Source organism: Myxocyprinus asiaticus, chromosome 39 (genome assembly GCF_019703515.2).
Source record: "Myxocyprinus asiaticus isolate MX2 ecotype Aquarium Trade chromosome 39, UBuf_Myxa_2, whole genome shotgun sequence".
In the NCBI taxonomy this organism is placed as follows: domain Eukaryota; kingdom Metazoa; phylum Chordata; class Actinopteri; order Cypriniformes; family Catostomidae; genus Myxocyprinus; species Myxocyprinus asiaticus.
This window is the reverse complement of record NC_059382.1, coordinates 9448552-9464770: the sequence shown is the minus strand read 5'-3', so window position 1 is coordinate 9464770 and position 16219 is coordinate 9448552. Positions and strand designations below refer to the sequence as shown.

The 16219-nt window shown below is 36.3% G+C and overlaps 1 pseudogene; it reads right to left on the bottom strand.

Moving 5' to 3' along the window:
• LOC127429636 (alkylglycerol monooxygenase-like) overlaps window positions 1–15820 on the bottom strand; it is a 46198-nt pseudogene extending 30378 nt beyond the window's left edge.
• Window positions 15821–16219: the final 399 nt, after the last annotated feature.

Genomic DNA, 16219 nt, shown 5'->3' with positions numbered 1-16219 from the left:
CTGCATAGGCTCCAAATCAAGAGATAAAATCAGAGATTTATTTTTTCTTAAAGTACACCCACAGAGGTGCAGTCAATGTTTGAGTGTGTGTGAGCCTATGATTTCACCTCCCAGTGTAGAGCTGTATAAGATTGATGTGGGGTGTCACCGGTAGGAAGTATGTACAGCTAGGCCTCATTGCAATCCGTGTCCTTGTGCGCCGGGCTCGACTGGAAGCCGCATAGTTTGGCAGGCAGAATTCAGAGGGGAAGAGCTTTAATGATGAGAACCGATGCCACAGAAAAGACTTTCCCATCATGCCTGAAGACCACGGTCTGCTCAGACACAGAGACTCTGCTTTTTTCTCTAGAATATAGGGGTAAACAGCAGAAAGCAGTGTGTACTATAAATGGACAAAGAAAAACAGCAGTCGGGTCTCAACATGAGCTCAATGAGAGGCATTACAGGAAGATCTACAGCAATGTTTGTGCCATGAAACCAACACCTTTCCTAAATGGCTGTTGTAGTTTAATTTCTCTTGTATCACTCTGTGGTCTCCTTCTTCAACTCAAATCAATATTTTACGTTCATTTATTTATTTGTTTGGTGAGTAGCCATGTAATAAGCAGGGTAATTTACACACAATCAGTATTACCAAATAAAAATAAACCTCTGATCTCCAAGTCTGAGCTTGTTTTGTAATAATGACCAGCTGACAGTATATTGTCCCCTATACACACACTTTGTAAAAAGTTAAGATTTCATCAACTAAATGTAGATTTATTTTGGTGTTGGTGGTGGAGTCGTGAGTATGTGTGGAGTATGTTAATAAAATGATTGAAACGATGCCATGATGGTTTAACAAATGGTTAATATCAACACATTTTGGAACATTTAATGCAAAAATATTAACCATCTCAGTTTAGGGTCTGCTATCTATTATCCTTAAAATAAATGCTTATCTGTAATCTAGACACAAAGTACAGGCATAGAATCAAAGGTAAAGACTCATGAAAAATTATGTCCCGTTAAATCTGTAACTACAGATATAAATTGGGTGAGAGGCCTTCACACACACTACATAAGCTGAAAGTTTAAACTAAATGGAAAATATATTTTACCACTGTGCATTACACTCACCAATGTGATCTAAAATTACATCTAAAATACAGTTCAGAAACTTTGAAGCACAATAACTGTCACACACTAAATGCACAATACATCAGAGCTAGATGCTGTTCTGTTGTTCTGTTCAACTTACTTTTTTAAATCAAAATCCAGTCAAATTGCAATAAAGTCTAATTCCAAGATCTCTTCTTGCAAATTGGTTAATGCATTTTTAATGTGATAAATATCTGCATGGTCCAGAAACATAATTATAAAGGACCCAAGTATGGGACCAAGAACCACTGGCAGTCAACAAGTTCTTTTCATCTAACATATGAAGGCTGTCTGTGAACCCCTTCTGATATTCGGCTTTAGTGCCACCCTCAGATTCTGTCCCACAGGGTGGCACAGGACGGCACAGGACTCTATGAGCCATTTAGCCTCTGCGTGGAGTGAGACTGCATGCCATGTCACTCAGGTTATCAATGAACTGTGAATGTCTGGGCAGAGCGGACAAGCTGTCGGCTAAGAAGCAACGCCAACAAAAACAGTCAACCGTAGCAACCAAACCCACTTCTGTCACCACAATACTTCAAAATGTCTTTACTCAACAGTTAAAACTGCTCCTTGAGACATTTTTAAAAGGTGCAATACATGTGGGACAGCATGCACATGAGGAATCAGGTAAAGAACCCAAGAGAGTTTAGTGGGAACATGTAAAGTGGTCACTCATTGGAGGAAGACACTTGGATAATTGACATAACCTGTTAATTGTATTTTTATTAATTTTAAGATTTTAGATTAAAATTAATATGAATGAATAAGGGAAAGTGTATATTTAAGGTGCTGGCACTTTTCATTTATTTTTTCAATTACCATTTCAATTATGCAGTGTGACAAATACAGTATATTTAAAAATATTCCATGTAGTCTATAAATTAATATAAGCTTACAGAACTGCATACACAAAAATTATAGGCTAGTGTGTGTGTGTGTGTGTGTGTGTGTGTGTGTGTGTGTGTGTGTCCATTTAGTTTGTTTTATACAAACTAAATGGCAAAAGTTTGTCAATAACAAAATCAACTTGATATTAACCAAGCATCTGCTGAGTACCCTAAATGGAGTGCTCACAGCAATTTAAACACATGTATGGCTTCACGCTTACACACACAGCATATGGAGGCAGTAGAGTCTGATCCTGCAGGGCCAGTGAATCTTTGACACAGCAAGAGACATCTCTCAGACTCAAATACACACGCCTACAAACGCAAGTGGCTGATTTGCTGGACATTGTTGATATTATTGCAGGGTCCTGGGGGCGCTCGTTTCGAGCCTGGGCTCCACATCCTGACTGCTCTGATTCTTTTGTACGCCCTCCAACCTGCACGGCCGGGGACTTCCAGAGGCAGGAGAAGATTTATGAAGCCCCCGTGGCCTGGGGTTAACCCCCACCACCTTCCACCATGAGGATTCCTTTTGAAAACAATAACATCCAGTCTCAGCCTCCTCTGGGACGGTCCGTGGCAGTGTTGACGCAATCTGTTTGTCTTGACAACTGCTGCTGTCTGTATAAACGCTAAATGTATGCCACCGCTGTATCCTGAACGGCCAATATTGAGAGGTTCCATACGTACACACACATGCTACTGCAACATCTTGCTACTGAAGAAAGCGCAGTCTTTTTGCTTTTAATTACTTTCCTAATTCTAGTTAGAACTGTAAAAAAATATAAAGTTCAATAAAGGAATAATCTGGGTTCAATACAAGTTCAGCTCAATCGGCAGCATTTGTGGCGTTATATTGATTACCACAAAAAATAATTTCAACTCTTAATTTCAGTTTTCAGTCCATCATTTAATAAAAATCACAGTTACAGTCAGGCATTTACAATGGAAGCGAATGGGGCCAGTCCATTAACATTAAAATACACATCTTTTCTAAAGTATAGCCACATGATGTAAACATTATACGTGTTAACATGATTTTTGTATGATAAAATCTTTTTTACATGATTGTATTGTGATAAAATCGCTTATAGGGTTTACCAGCATTGCATCGTCATGGCAACAAAGTTGTAATATTAGACATATGTGATGCCCCTGTTCTACCCACTCCGTACGGGACTCAAACCGGCATCTCCAGCATGGGAGGCGGGTGCGCTAACAAGGAGGCTAAAGGCTACAGCCTCTAGCATCATACGCTAGTGCACCTTCTGAGGTCAGGAGAGTGAGGTTTATACACATTGCACAGCTATCTATCAGCTGGCTCCTATTACACATAACTTTACACTGATAAGGGCTGTGTTTCCCAAAAGCATCGCAAGCTTAAGTTGATCGTAGAGACCATTGGCGGCAAAAGTTTCTACAATCTGCTTAGGCTTACGGTGCTTTAGGGAAATGCAGCCAAGGTTAGTAAGCCTTTATCATGCATAATGTTTACATTTTGTGGCTATACTTTTAAATCTTTTAACATATAAGAGGCAATTGCTCTATAAAAACATACTGTACGTTTCAGAACTCAAAATTCCTACTCACAGCAAAACAAGCATTTGTTGAAGCCAAGCTGCCAAAATGACTCGTTCTCTATTTCCTCCACATTGTGATGTCACACTGTGGTAGACATTTGCATATGACTGCCTCCACAATGCCTACTTTACCCAGTAGTGGTGAGCAGTGATATGGCAAGGAGAGAGCAGGTCAGTCAAGATCAGAGAGCCAATCATAACTGTGGGCGTTTACTGTCAAGTCTTAAAGAAGATGCAGAACTGAGCGTTTCTGAAAATGATCATGTTTTACAAATATATGACTAATATTATAAGTGAACCTCAAGGAACATTTGAAAATAATAGAAAAGGCATGTCATGACCCCTTTAACATCGAAAACGATAACACACTTTACCTTTAAAGTAACTTCACCAAACTCCCTCCTCTGTACAACTTGCAAAGGTTATGTAATATTTACTTATTTTGTCCAAAGCACTCACCATGATGCCAGCCAGAAAATGGCAAAGTCCACTTTTGGAAAACCCAGTGGACCAGGTGCCATAAACACCTTTTCCACTGTAAAACACTAGGAGCAGGGTGAGGTGATAAAGAATGCAACATTACGCACTGCCTTCCATTACATGTTTACAGTTTCTCTGTGGCTTTATGACCCTCTCTGCCCCCAATCTAAACGTATAACATCTAACCTCACCAAGACCTCGAAGTAAGTAAAAGAAGGGCAGCTCATGACACTTCCGCTAGACTGTCCACCAGATAAAATCGTAAAACACTGAGAACATGAAATCAAGTTAATTAAGGCTCAATTTCTGAGTGGATCAACTAAAAGTTTCCCAACATATTATTCAATGTCTTTATGTTAATATGACTAAAAAGGAGTGGGAAACAGGGACTTAGAGGCGCCAAAATACATGTTGCGTTAAAAAAAGTAATTGGGCTTACAAGTGGGTTGCCTGATCCAAAGACCTGCAGAACTATTGTAATTAATCTAAAAGCACCAAACATCTTATGCCAAAATAATCACCAAAGAGCTAATGATACTTAGGTGAGTGAGCCATCATAAGCACTCCAATCAAAGTGTGTTCTTTTTAGGCAGCAACAAAACATAGCTATTTACAACAGAAAATAAAGTTGAATTTCCATAAAGAGATACACTCACTGCCATACAAAATTTGGAAATGATTAACTGAATTTATGTTTCTCATGACCTTAAAATCCTTTTGATCTGAAGGCTTATATGTAAATGCTTACTTATGATTTTCTTTGCAAAACTAACAAATAAACAAATATAAATATATAAATAAACAAATGAGTGGACAGTGAAGGAAAAGCAGCCAACAAGAGCCTACATGATACATGCGTGGGAACTCCTTCAATACTGTTTAAAAAGCTTCCAAGGTATATACTTCATGAAATTATTTCATATTTTTAATTACTTCACAATAATAAAAGAATCTAAAATGTACAAAAATGCAGAAAACTGTAAAAATAAAAATAAAGAATGAGTAGGTGTGTCCAGACTTTAGACTGGCAGTCTAAAAATTAGAATTTCCAAACTGTCATTACTCATGTCTCATATGTCTGAGATTGAAGACCTTGATGAAACCCTAACGAAGAAGTAACCGTGACCCTGTCCATCGGGCTACATCAGAGTTTATGAATGGAGGGTTAAGCTGGGGTTTTGGAGGAGCTCTTTGGAAATAGCAACAGATGGGGACCAGAATCACTGTTTGTCAGCATGCATGAGAGAGAGAGAGCATACAGACCTACCACTGCTGTCAGCAAGCTGGCCACATCTAATCTCTCTCCTACTGACTTCAGAAACATCAACGGTAGTGAGTGTGGAGCCTCTGATTATGTTTACTGATCATACACTAGTAAAAATACACTATAAACTAAAACATCTCATTAAACTCTGACCGTGACTGTCCAGTGATAGTTTATATTTGGCTTTCTCATCTATTTCTGGCCTTTTCCGTTATGTACATTTTTATGTCTCCATGTACTGTATGTGTCTTAAAATTTTGGATAAAATATTAAACTCACGATTTGTAAAGATGGGAATCATATAAGTTACTTTTCTTTCAGCAGATTACATCAATTAAGAGAATATAGGAGTTAATTTTAAATAATTTCACTTCTTTGGTTTGAACAAGATTTTGCCATTGTATATCCCTGGGTGCCATGCGCTCATGTCTAACATGGAAATATGCTTCAAAATTTGCTACAAAATATCCAAGTTTCTTATTTTGCTTTGTCTCTAAGTGTCACTAGATACTTCATGAAATTACAACAATAAAATAATCTAAAATGTAGTAAACGGTAAAAACAAAGAATAAGCTTGCAGTGAATCTGACTTTTGACTGTAAGTAATAGCAATGGATTTGATGAATTATGTGATGTTTCGTGATAATGGTTGGTTTGTCTCACATTAAAGCATTCCTTTCTGTTAGATGAACTACAGAAAATGTTACAAATGTCTATCAAAATTTCAAAAGATGGCAAAAATATTAAAATTACCTTCAAGTTGACACCCGCATGTCAGCTAACTCCATCACTGAGCTAACTTTAGGTCTTTTTGTCCATCCTGTTATTTTCCACCCTGTTAGGCATCCTGTTGATATTCTTGTCATTGTGTTATTATAATCAAGTTATAATGAATGAATTTTACATGCCTAAACTTGACCAGAGCATATTTTTGAAAGTTTGATATAACTCGAATAGTGCTGATTCAAATTTTAGAGCTCAATAGGTACAGAATAACAGGAGTGACCCATTTCAAGAACATTTCAATATTAGCTGTTTAACCAAAATGGCTCATTCTAATACAAAAGCATATCTTGCAGACAGTGCAATCATCCATATACCCTATATTGTACACTGGGGACCACAGCTATTTTAATACACTGTTCTGTCCATGGATAAAAAATTTAAAACCATTAGCCTAGACCGGGCTAAACCATAAACCTCGTCTGGCTAGCGTTGCCAAAACCGACCATGCGGTCGGAAAGTCATCCCTGCTACAGTGGAGTGTGGCATTGCTTTAGAGGAAGACATGGAAAGACCAAACACAACCAAGAGTTGCAATAAAGGTTTGTAGGCAACTGGAAAATAAGGCAACATGTGGAAAAAATGCAACAGAGAATGGCAGAAGAGTGTAGAACGGATGCATGCAAATAGCTCATGCACAGGGAGACGCCTGGGCAACATCAAACGCTTCCAAAGCCAAACACTGACTGTGATTTATGAGGATATGATTTTCTAACAATATTAAATGGCTACTACACAGGGAAAAACACCTATGTTACAAAAAGGTTTTAAATTTAATCTTGAATTTTATTTTAAATGTCATTTGAGACGTCTATGATAAATTGGTTAAAAACTGGGTTACCTATCTTAAAATATTCCAAAAATTGAACATGATTTCTATATTTTAAATGGGTTAACAGATATGTAGCATGTTCACTGTATCATGAGGAGGACTTTTTTTTTTTCTATTTTTTTTTTCTTGAAAGAACTTTTATATTTTCACTAACAGTTAATGGGTTTTTTTAAGTTCTTGACCTGCGTAAGGGAACATGAAATTCATAAAGATTTGTTCAAATTTTACAATGGCACTAATTAGGGTCAGTATAGTTTTATGGGGGTCATATTTCTGCTGTTACACGCTGAAGATTACTTTTTCCTATTAAAATAAAGATTTATAGCTTACAAGTCAAAAAAGTATAGAGCTTTAGATGCAAGCCTTTGAACCAAAATTAAGTATGAAAATTATTCAGGGATCATTAACAACAAGGAACTGGGAACTAGAGAGCCCCACATTTAACATCTCAAGTCAGTGGTCAATCAATGAAATCTGAGGTCAAATATTTTTGTAGAATGCCTACTAAACTGTATATTTGACTGTTGTCCCTGGCAAACAGTTGCATGTCTCTCAGAGCACTCTGTGCATTCTCTCATCATACATACAAAAAAAAAATAAAAAAATAAACTCAAATAAATATTACATGTTTATTTAATTACACATTTGTTGCCGTTTATTAAGGAAGATACTGTACCGTTACCCATCATCTCAAAATAAACCCCAAAGGGTCTGGGTCCTTTTTGCCATTGCAGATGAATTACAAACTTGCAATATCAAGAAGAAGTCATCTTGGACAATGATGGACCAGAAACTAGACAAATAATTTCCTCTGACTTCAAAAAGAACAAATTAGACACTGGAGACCTCTGACATGAAAGACATTTCAGACTCTCTAGGCAGGAACTTCGGACAATGGAAAACATAACATGACTGCCACAAGCACCTCATCACTTTTAGGGTCCACAGTGAAGTCTGGAGAGATGTAAAAACGTTCTGCCCATCGTATCAGCATTAAATCTCAAATGGATGAAATTGGTGTAGCATATGTTAAGAATGCTGCAGAATAAAGGGCAGTAGCCTGGTTGTACTTTTTACACTGGTAAGACCTGAAGTCTATGCTCTGGACTCTCACACACTGTGGATGTTTACTGAGAAGAGGGCATGGAGCAAAGTATTGAGCAACATGCACATAACAGAGAATGTGCTGATCAGTGGTTCTCAATTGGTGGTCGCATGTCTGATGTGATAAGGTAGCAGAAAGCAGGGAAAAACAATCCTACATGCAAATAATTAAAACTGACCATAATTGTGAATAATTAGGATAGCAAAATTAATAGGAGTATCAACTTCTAAAAGGGAGTAACCCAGTTTTAAGGGCTGTAACATGTTACTTTGGTAAACTTAAACTGCAGGAATCAACTCTGAACAGGGCTATGCCTTCTTGCTTCCAACAAGTTCACGACCCAACATCTCAAGAAAGAGAGATGTTGAGAAGTAGATTTACAATCTTATGGTAACAAAGTATGTTTACTGGCAATGCGTTTTGCAAAGGCTGCTATTGAAGAAAGAAGAAAAACACCACAGCACTCAAAGATTACAGCTGTGACAAAGTTTTCTTCTGTTTGGACACATGTCTTACGACTCTCTGCCTCAACTCTCATGCTACACAAACATGTGTGTCTTTAGCAATTTCCTGCGTCTTGACAGATTGATATTTTTGTTGCTCCAGATAAGAGAGCAAATCACCTAAGACTGTTACAGTCCAATTTCCCCTTCTGGCTATTTGACAGAATCATATATGAATTTGTTTATTGAAATAAGGGGAAAAATCCTATATGCAAAGCATTAACATGATTCACTATAGCATCTGCAGAGTCTGATCAAGTTACTAGCTTTTCCAAGGTTTTAGCAAAAGTAGCAAGAAAGATGATGCATAAAGACACAGGGGGCCAAAACAATATTATCATGGAACTAAACCAGCCGTTATGCAATGAAATAAAACTAACATCCCCATTTTTGATTTAAGAAACAAATAAAGTTTCCTACAGCAGTTAAACTGAATCATCTACATGTGCAAAGCTAATTTTGAGACATTTTTGATTGCTTTGTTTGTTGCATTTATGTATAAGCTTGTGTTGTTTTTCATAATGTTAAAGCATTTACATTTTTTTTTTTTTTTTTTTTACATTAAAATTTACATTTCCCACGGTTATCTGACTTATACTGACACATAACTGTGTGGATTCAGCATCACTCAAAAGTGTTACCGTTAGTTTACAGTTACCAATGCCATTTCACAATCGCAGAAAACCATGATTAATTTATTTCATGAGCTAAATTGTCAGATAAAATAAAAAATATTCTTCTGGGCATGTGATCTCAACATGGTGTCACCCATAACACTACTCACTCCATGTAAAACAAAACAGCTTTTATTAGGCTATTGGTATGACTGGAGACTTCATCTCAGGCAAATGTACATTATTTTAAACTTTTGAATATTTTTCAAAAGTACTCTTCAGTTCTTAAAGGGTACAACTTTTTTAATGAGGAAATACTGTGCACCTTTAAATAAAAAAATATTTTTTAAATCCACAAGTATGCTGCACATCCCATTTAAATGTAAAGGTTACGACATGCCGTTTTAACATAAAGTGTAGTACTTTAAAGCAGATGGCTGCACATAATATCAGTGCATTTGGCAGGAAAATGACATACCATGGGCAAATCGATGAAACCAGTAGTATACCATGTCCACACCAAGAAACGCAAGCCACCATTTCCAAGCAGAATCCCAGGGAAGCTCGTACACACGGAAGTTGTTCCAGACATAGATATAGCTGACAGTACCATGTTTCTAATTATAAGCCTAAGAAAAAAAAACAAAGAGCCGGATTAACTCAAATGTACAGTGAGGTAATCTGCAAATAAACTATGTGTCATAATCTATTTACTGCATAATTCATTAAGAAATGTAAATATATATATATATATATATATATATATATATATATATATATATATATATATATATATATATATATATATATACACATATATATATATATACACACATATATATATATATATATTGGTTTTGCTCTTATGTCATTATGTCATCAGAATCAGGTTATGCTACATAACAATGGAAAATGTAACTACTTGTAAAGATTAAAAGGTAAATCAGAGTTTTGCTATTAAAACCAAATAGAAGTATTTGTTGACTCACTGAGGGAGACGTGACATCATTCATGCTGAAACAGACGTAATTAAGTCCAATGAAGTATGGTGTGGCCTACACAGCACAGGCAGAAAGTATAAAAACTAGTAATAACATAACAGTCACTATTTGGTGTTCTTGAAATAAAACTTAACGTTCTAAAAACGTGATATTCCTGTGCGAGAAGCTGAAAAAACAGTAAGATTCATTGCAACAGTCAAAGACGTCTGTCTAGCACATTTACACTGGAAAAAACTATTGAAAAACAGCACAGATGGACAGAAAAATGCAATTGGTGAGAATGGCCCCTAAGATTGAATGGAACTGAATGGTCACACACAGACTGTATAATGTATGATGCCTGTGAAGCAGCCTAAAAGTCATTCATAACCTCACTAAACTATCATTTTCATCTTCACAGGACCAGAAAGAACAGTTCCATCTCTCTGGCAAAGATACTGTTTAATAGGTTTGGTGATTCTGTAATGCATTTAACATGACAGTCATTTTGTCATTAACTAGCTGTATTTACAGTAACTTTGAAGATTTGATGTAAAGGATGCTTTTCAAGCGTACCTAAACTTGGATTACTCATCAAAACCTGGAGCAAATCACAGAAGAACAATCAAAAATCTCACGGATGTGGTGCTGGCAGTACTCAACAATGAGCTCGGGGTCACTCTTTGCAGCGTGAAACTTGAGACTTGAGACTTCTCACATGCAAACACACACTATAGTTCTGTAGGGGGCAGGGCGCAACAGTATAGAGTAGATTTACAGGTGGAACAGTAAGTGTGTGTGTGTGTGTGTGTGTGTGTGTGTGTGTGTGTGTGTGTGTGTGTGTGTGTGTGTGTGTGAACGTACAGGTTTAACCTCCATTGTGGGGACCAGTCATCGGTCCCCACAAGGGCAATGGCTTAGTAAACATACTAAACAATGTTTTTTTGAAAATGTAAAAATGCAAAAAGTTTTCTGTGAAGGTTAGGTTTAGGGGTAAGGTTAGGGGATAGAAATTATCATTAGATCTGATTAAAATCCATAGAAGTTTATGGAAAGTCCCCACGATCATATAAAACAAAACGTGTGTGAGCGTGTGTGTGTGTGTGTGTGTGTGTGTGTGTGTGTGTGTGTGAGAGAGAGAGAGAACCAGAACAGAACAGACCACTTGGGAGCCTCTATCACACGCAAACCTGGCCACATCTGGCTGCCGACTGCAACTAACAGCTAGCTGCAAGTTCTATGAAACATATTCTACTTATACGAATCCTATAAAGTGACTTTTTATTTAGCCTACTGTATATAAAATTCTACCTAAATTGCTTTAGCTCTCGCCCCTCTTTTATGGCAATACATACTTGAATTAGATATTTTCACATCAATAAGCTGAGCTGTTTTCAACCACTAAAATATAATATGCGCGTCTCAATTTTCAAGGTTTAGAAATTGTATTTTTTTTTGACGAGTTGTTTTAACTAGCACAATTTTCTCAATTTTGTGTGCTTTGGACAAAACAAAGAGAAATTAAATGAAAAGAGCTATTAGCCCGGCTGTGACATATTTCAGGTTTGTGAAAACTATTGAGAGACTCTTAATAGTTGTATATAAAGCTGTGATTGTGGACTTCAATCTGACTAGGGGAAAAAATTACATTTGTGAAGCAGATGTTAGTATTTAAGTTTTTTTCTTCAGCTTTTTTTGGTCAGGTTCTGAATGGTTCGTGTTACTGTTATTTTTACTTTGAAAACACAAATTTAGCCAAATCACAAAACAGATCCCATTACGGAACGTACTTTATACTAAACCCTCTCACATTACACACAACTAATAAATAATTTTTATGAGTAAATGACAATATTCCAAACCCCGCCCTTTTCTTATAACAATATATAACAAATTAATCACAGAACAGCTTGCTTTTAACAATGAGTGCAAAAGAGTGAAAGTGTTAAAATATATTGCTAAAGTGAACTGATGGCAGAAAATATATAAAATGTCAAAGGCCAGATCTGGCTATTAAGAGAGAAGAGGAACTATAGAAAACAGAATTTATTTTGTTTCATGCACACACATCAAGAGAAAGAAACTTCATATAAAGTTGTGTTGGGATAGTGAGTGAGACAATTTAACAAGTGTATGTTTTTGACTGAATTGCAACAATTAGGTTTCCTGCTGTGTGGTTAATTGCAATTTCTCTATTCATGTGTTTATGGAGGCCTGTTAAAATTTGAGTGTTTTACCTCAAATAACAAACATGTGTTGATTTGAGTGCAACCAAACCAAAAAAAATACACACATGGGTCTGTTAAAAATGCGAGGAGGCTGGTAGGGCTTAAAAACCTGAACAGGTGGTAGACATATTTTCCAGTTGTTGCAGGCATGGTGTCCACTGTTTTTGCACATTGATGAAAATAACGAGACCACACTATTAAAGGTACAATATGCATTTACAGTGTCATTTAAACCTCTGGAATTAGATTTGTTGTTAGAAAACATGGGTGGAGTTGTGTTTAAAGTAAAAAAGATAAACCTTGCAGAGAAGTGTGTGTGAAAGTGTTTAGTAACGCAGTGTAATCAAAGCCCTATCATGAACCAACCACAATTACAGTATATAAATGTTTTGCATATATCAGTATATTGACCATAGGACACTGGCAAACATTTTTTAATAAATTCCCCAAAACTAAACTTTTGAAATACATAGTGTAAATCTACTGGTAACAGGGCAAACATGTTTCAGCAGGTGAAAGGCCAACTCTAGCATAATTGTTTTCTACTTTTTTTCTCCCCAGAGCTAGTATTGATGAGCAGCCTATATTATAGAAGCATCAAAACAATGCAGATGTTCAAAAGAGTAGTAGGTACAAGTCTAGTACATTGTACAGAGTGTAACATCAGCAATAAAAACTGCAGTTATACTATAGCAATATTATAGTATAAAAATGTGTGCTTTAGTAGGCTAAGAGAGTATTAGAGTTACAGTTTTAAGAGTACAGTTTTTCATTGTGCAGTACAGCATCGTTCTGTTCTATATATATATATTTACCGAGAAATCTCTCTCTCTCTCTCTCTCTCTCTCTCTCTCTCTCTCTCTCTCTCTCTCTCTCTCTCTCTCTCTCTCTCTCTCTCTCTCTCTCTCTCTCTCTCTCTCTCTCTCTCTCTCTCTCTCTCGTTGTAGACACTTTTACTCGTTGTAGGCTAGCTAGCTGCGGCTGTGTATAGATTCCAAGCTGTTTCCTATTCTACAACAATGTGCTAATGCATTATGACGTCACACTTACCTGATTGACATATTTCGGCACCTCTTCCACAGTCGCGAATGATGATTCATTAGGTGTCATTAGACTGAACAACATATGAACACCCTGGGAAACAGTAACATTGTTAACTTTCACTCGCGCCATGTTTGTAAATGTGGTCAAAGTGAAACGGCTCCTCTCACAGCCGGATGAAAACAGATTTTCCTGTCTACTGCGGCTTTTATGTAGATCTAAATGTTTTGCTTACTGTAACGCTATCGTGAAGAAGGATGTGAAGCAATCACATGTCAAGCATGTTTAACGATGCATATTGTATAGCTGTGCACAAGTAGACCTTTGGGTTAAGATAGATAGATAGATAGATAGACAGACAGGCAGACCGACAGATAGATAGACAGACTAACCCCTAACCCTAAATCTAACCCTAACCTTCCCTTACAAAATCAATGGTTTTACTACAGTACGTAACCATAGTATTACCATGGTATTTTGTAGTAAAATCATATTAGCCACACAATTTAACATGGTTACTATATTAACACCATGATTAATTGCTTTAAAACTATGGCTTCCTCCAAAAACATGGTTACTACAATATTACTATAGTAAAACATTGGTTAATTTTACCTATATCAAACCTTTATCTAACCTGAACGATCTTCACAGTGACCAAATCACTGTGATTAAAACAATCTTTATATTAATTTATATTTATTATTCGAAGCAGGGTTGGGGAGTAATGGAATACATGTAACGGGATTACGTATTTAAAATACAAAATATAAGTAACTGTATTCCACTACAGTTACAATTTAAATAATTGGTAATTAGAATACAGTTACATTCAAAAAGTATTTTGATTACTGAAGAGATTACTTTGCATTTTAATATTTAGTCTTTCATATGGAAAAATTAAAATGATGCGATCCAAAGTGCATTTGAACAGCGGTGAAACACTTTCATATGTTGTGTTACATTCATACGAGCAGACAGAGAAGTACGTTTGAAGTAAGTTTAGAGCAGAAGAAATAGAAATAAACCTTGTGTAAATTGTCAGCTTTATGCTAATCTAAAATGCTATTTCTAGCCATTTTACATGCACATGTTACCAGGCACGATCATATTTTTTTATTAAGAAAATTCACTTTGGATCATAATTTCTTTTTTTCTAGTAAGACCTTTGATATTACGGCAAAAATCATATTCTTGATAATAATTTTTGTATTGTTTTCCTGTAAAAATATCTAAAAATCCATAAAACAAGATCAATGTGATTGATCTTGTTTTAGAAACAACACTGCATAGATTTTTAGGTTTTTCAGAGAATGTATTTTTAACATGTGCATTTTGTCTTACTGTACTGGCAGAGTTTTTATGGTCAAAACAAGTGAAAAAATCTACCAGTGCTGAAGAAGTAATCCAAAGTATTTACAATATGTTACTGACCTTGAGTTATCTAACAGAATATGTTACAAATTATATTTTACAGCATGTATTCTGTAATCTGTAATGGAATACATTTCAAAAGTAACCCTCCCAACCCTGATTATAAGTAGTATAAAAGGAAATATTAAGAGTGGAGACAGGAAACAGGATGGGGAAAAGTTGGACAAAAGGGGAAATCAAACGCGGGTTGTCCTAATGAAAAAAGCACAACAACAGCATCTTTACAGACTATGCTATTAGAAGCACTCAGGGGTGCAGTTTGTTTTTAATTTGTGTTTCCACCAGACTACTTGTGCAAATAGGCGCACTGCTGTGTGGCAAGTGCTATTTACATTAAGTGCAAATAGTTACTCCGATATTTTTTAAAACAGCAGGAAAAAACTATAGAAGTCAAAGAGCAGTAAAAGGCTTATATGTCAATATGCAATAAAACACAAAGAGTTGCATGAATTTGTGTATCACCTCTAATTCTATTGTGCATGAAGTTCCAGAAATCTCCTTGGTGTTTCAAAAATATTCAGACAAAATATCTTTTTTGTGGTTTGTTCTGTCAAATTCAATTGAAGTTAAAACTGATTCTTTTGGCAGGACCCACAAAATCATTGATCCTAGTGAGCAAACGTGTGTTGACTCTCCTGGCTTACATTATGCATTAGAATGCAGGCTCACTCTGTGGCGAAAGCAAGAATGGACCATAACAATATTTCAGACACAATTTTGTAATAGAATATGATTTGTTTGCTCACCCACCTCTCAGATTAAGGAGCAAGTCCTGACCCTGCCTGGAGGAAAGGCTGAATTTAGCATACTCTGTTTCACCAGCACCCTGCCCCTTCCTTAATGACTTATTCATGTAAGCTCCTCTCTCAGTCTTGGCATCTATTAGCCTCATAATCATGGTGATGAGTCGCAGACCCTCGCTGGATTTCTCTATAGGAGCATTCATCTTAAGGCGTTTAAAGTTGCTGAGGGTTAGAAAAATGTTCTTGACATATTAGACTAACAGCTGAATACACAACAACGGTTGTGTATGAGCAAATAAGGACCAGTCCAGTTGCATGCAATTAAGCTTCAGAACTTTTTCTCCAGAATTCCTTATTGCCCAACAAGGTGGTTTTTGTGAGCGATATTGAGAGGAGATTGGCAATGCATCAGTATAGATTACTGACTACTAGACGTAGTAGAGATTGTCTCCATAAACCATCATTGATATTTCGAAAAATATGTTTAAATTCATGTACACTTACGTGAGCTGAAGACTCCTGTCATATCAGTAGCCAAAGAGCTACTAAAAGCTGTATAATTTTGAATATAGCTGTGCTGGATCATGGGGGGTGCCATATTG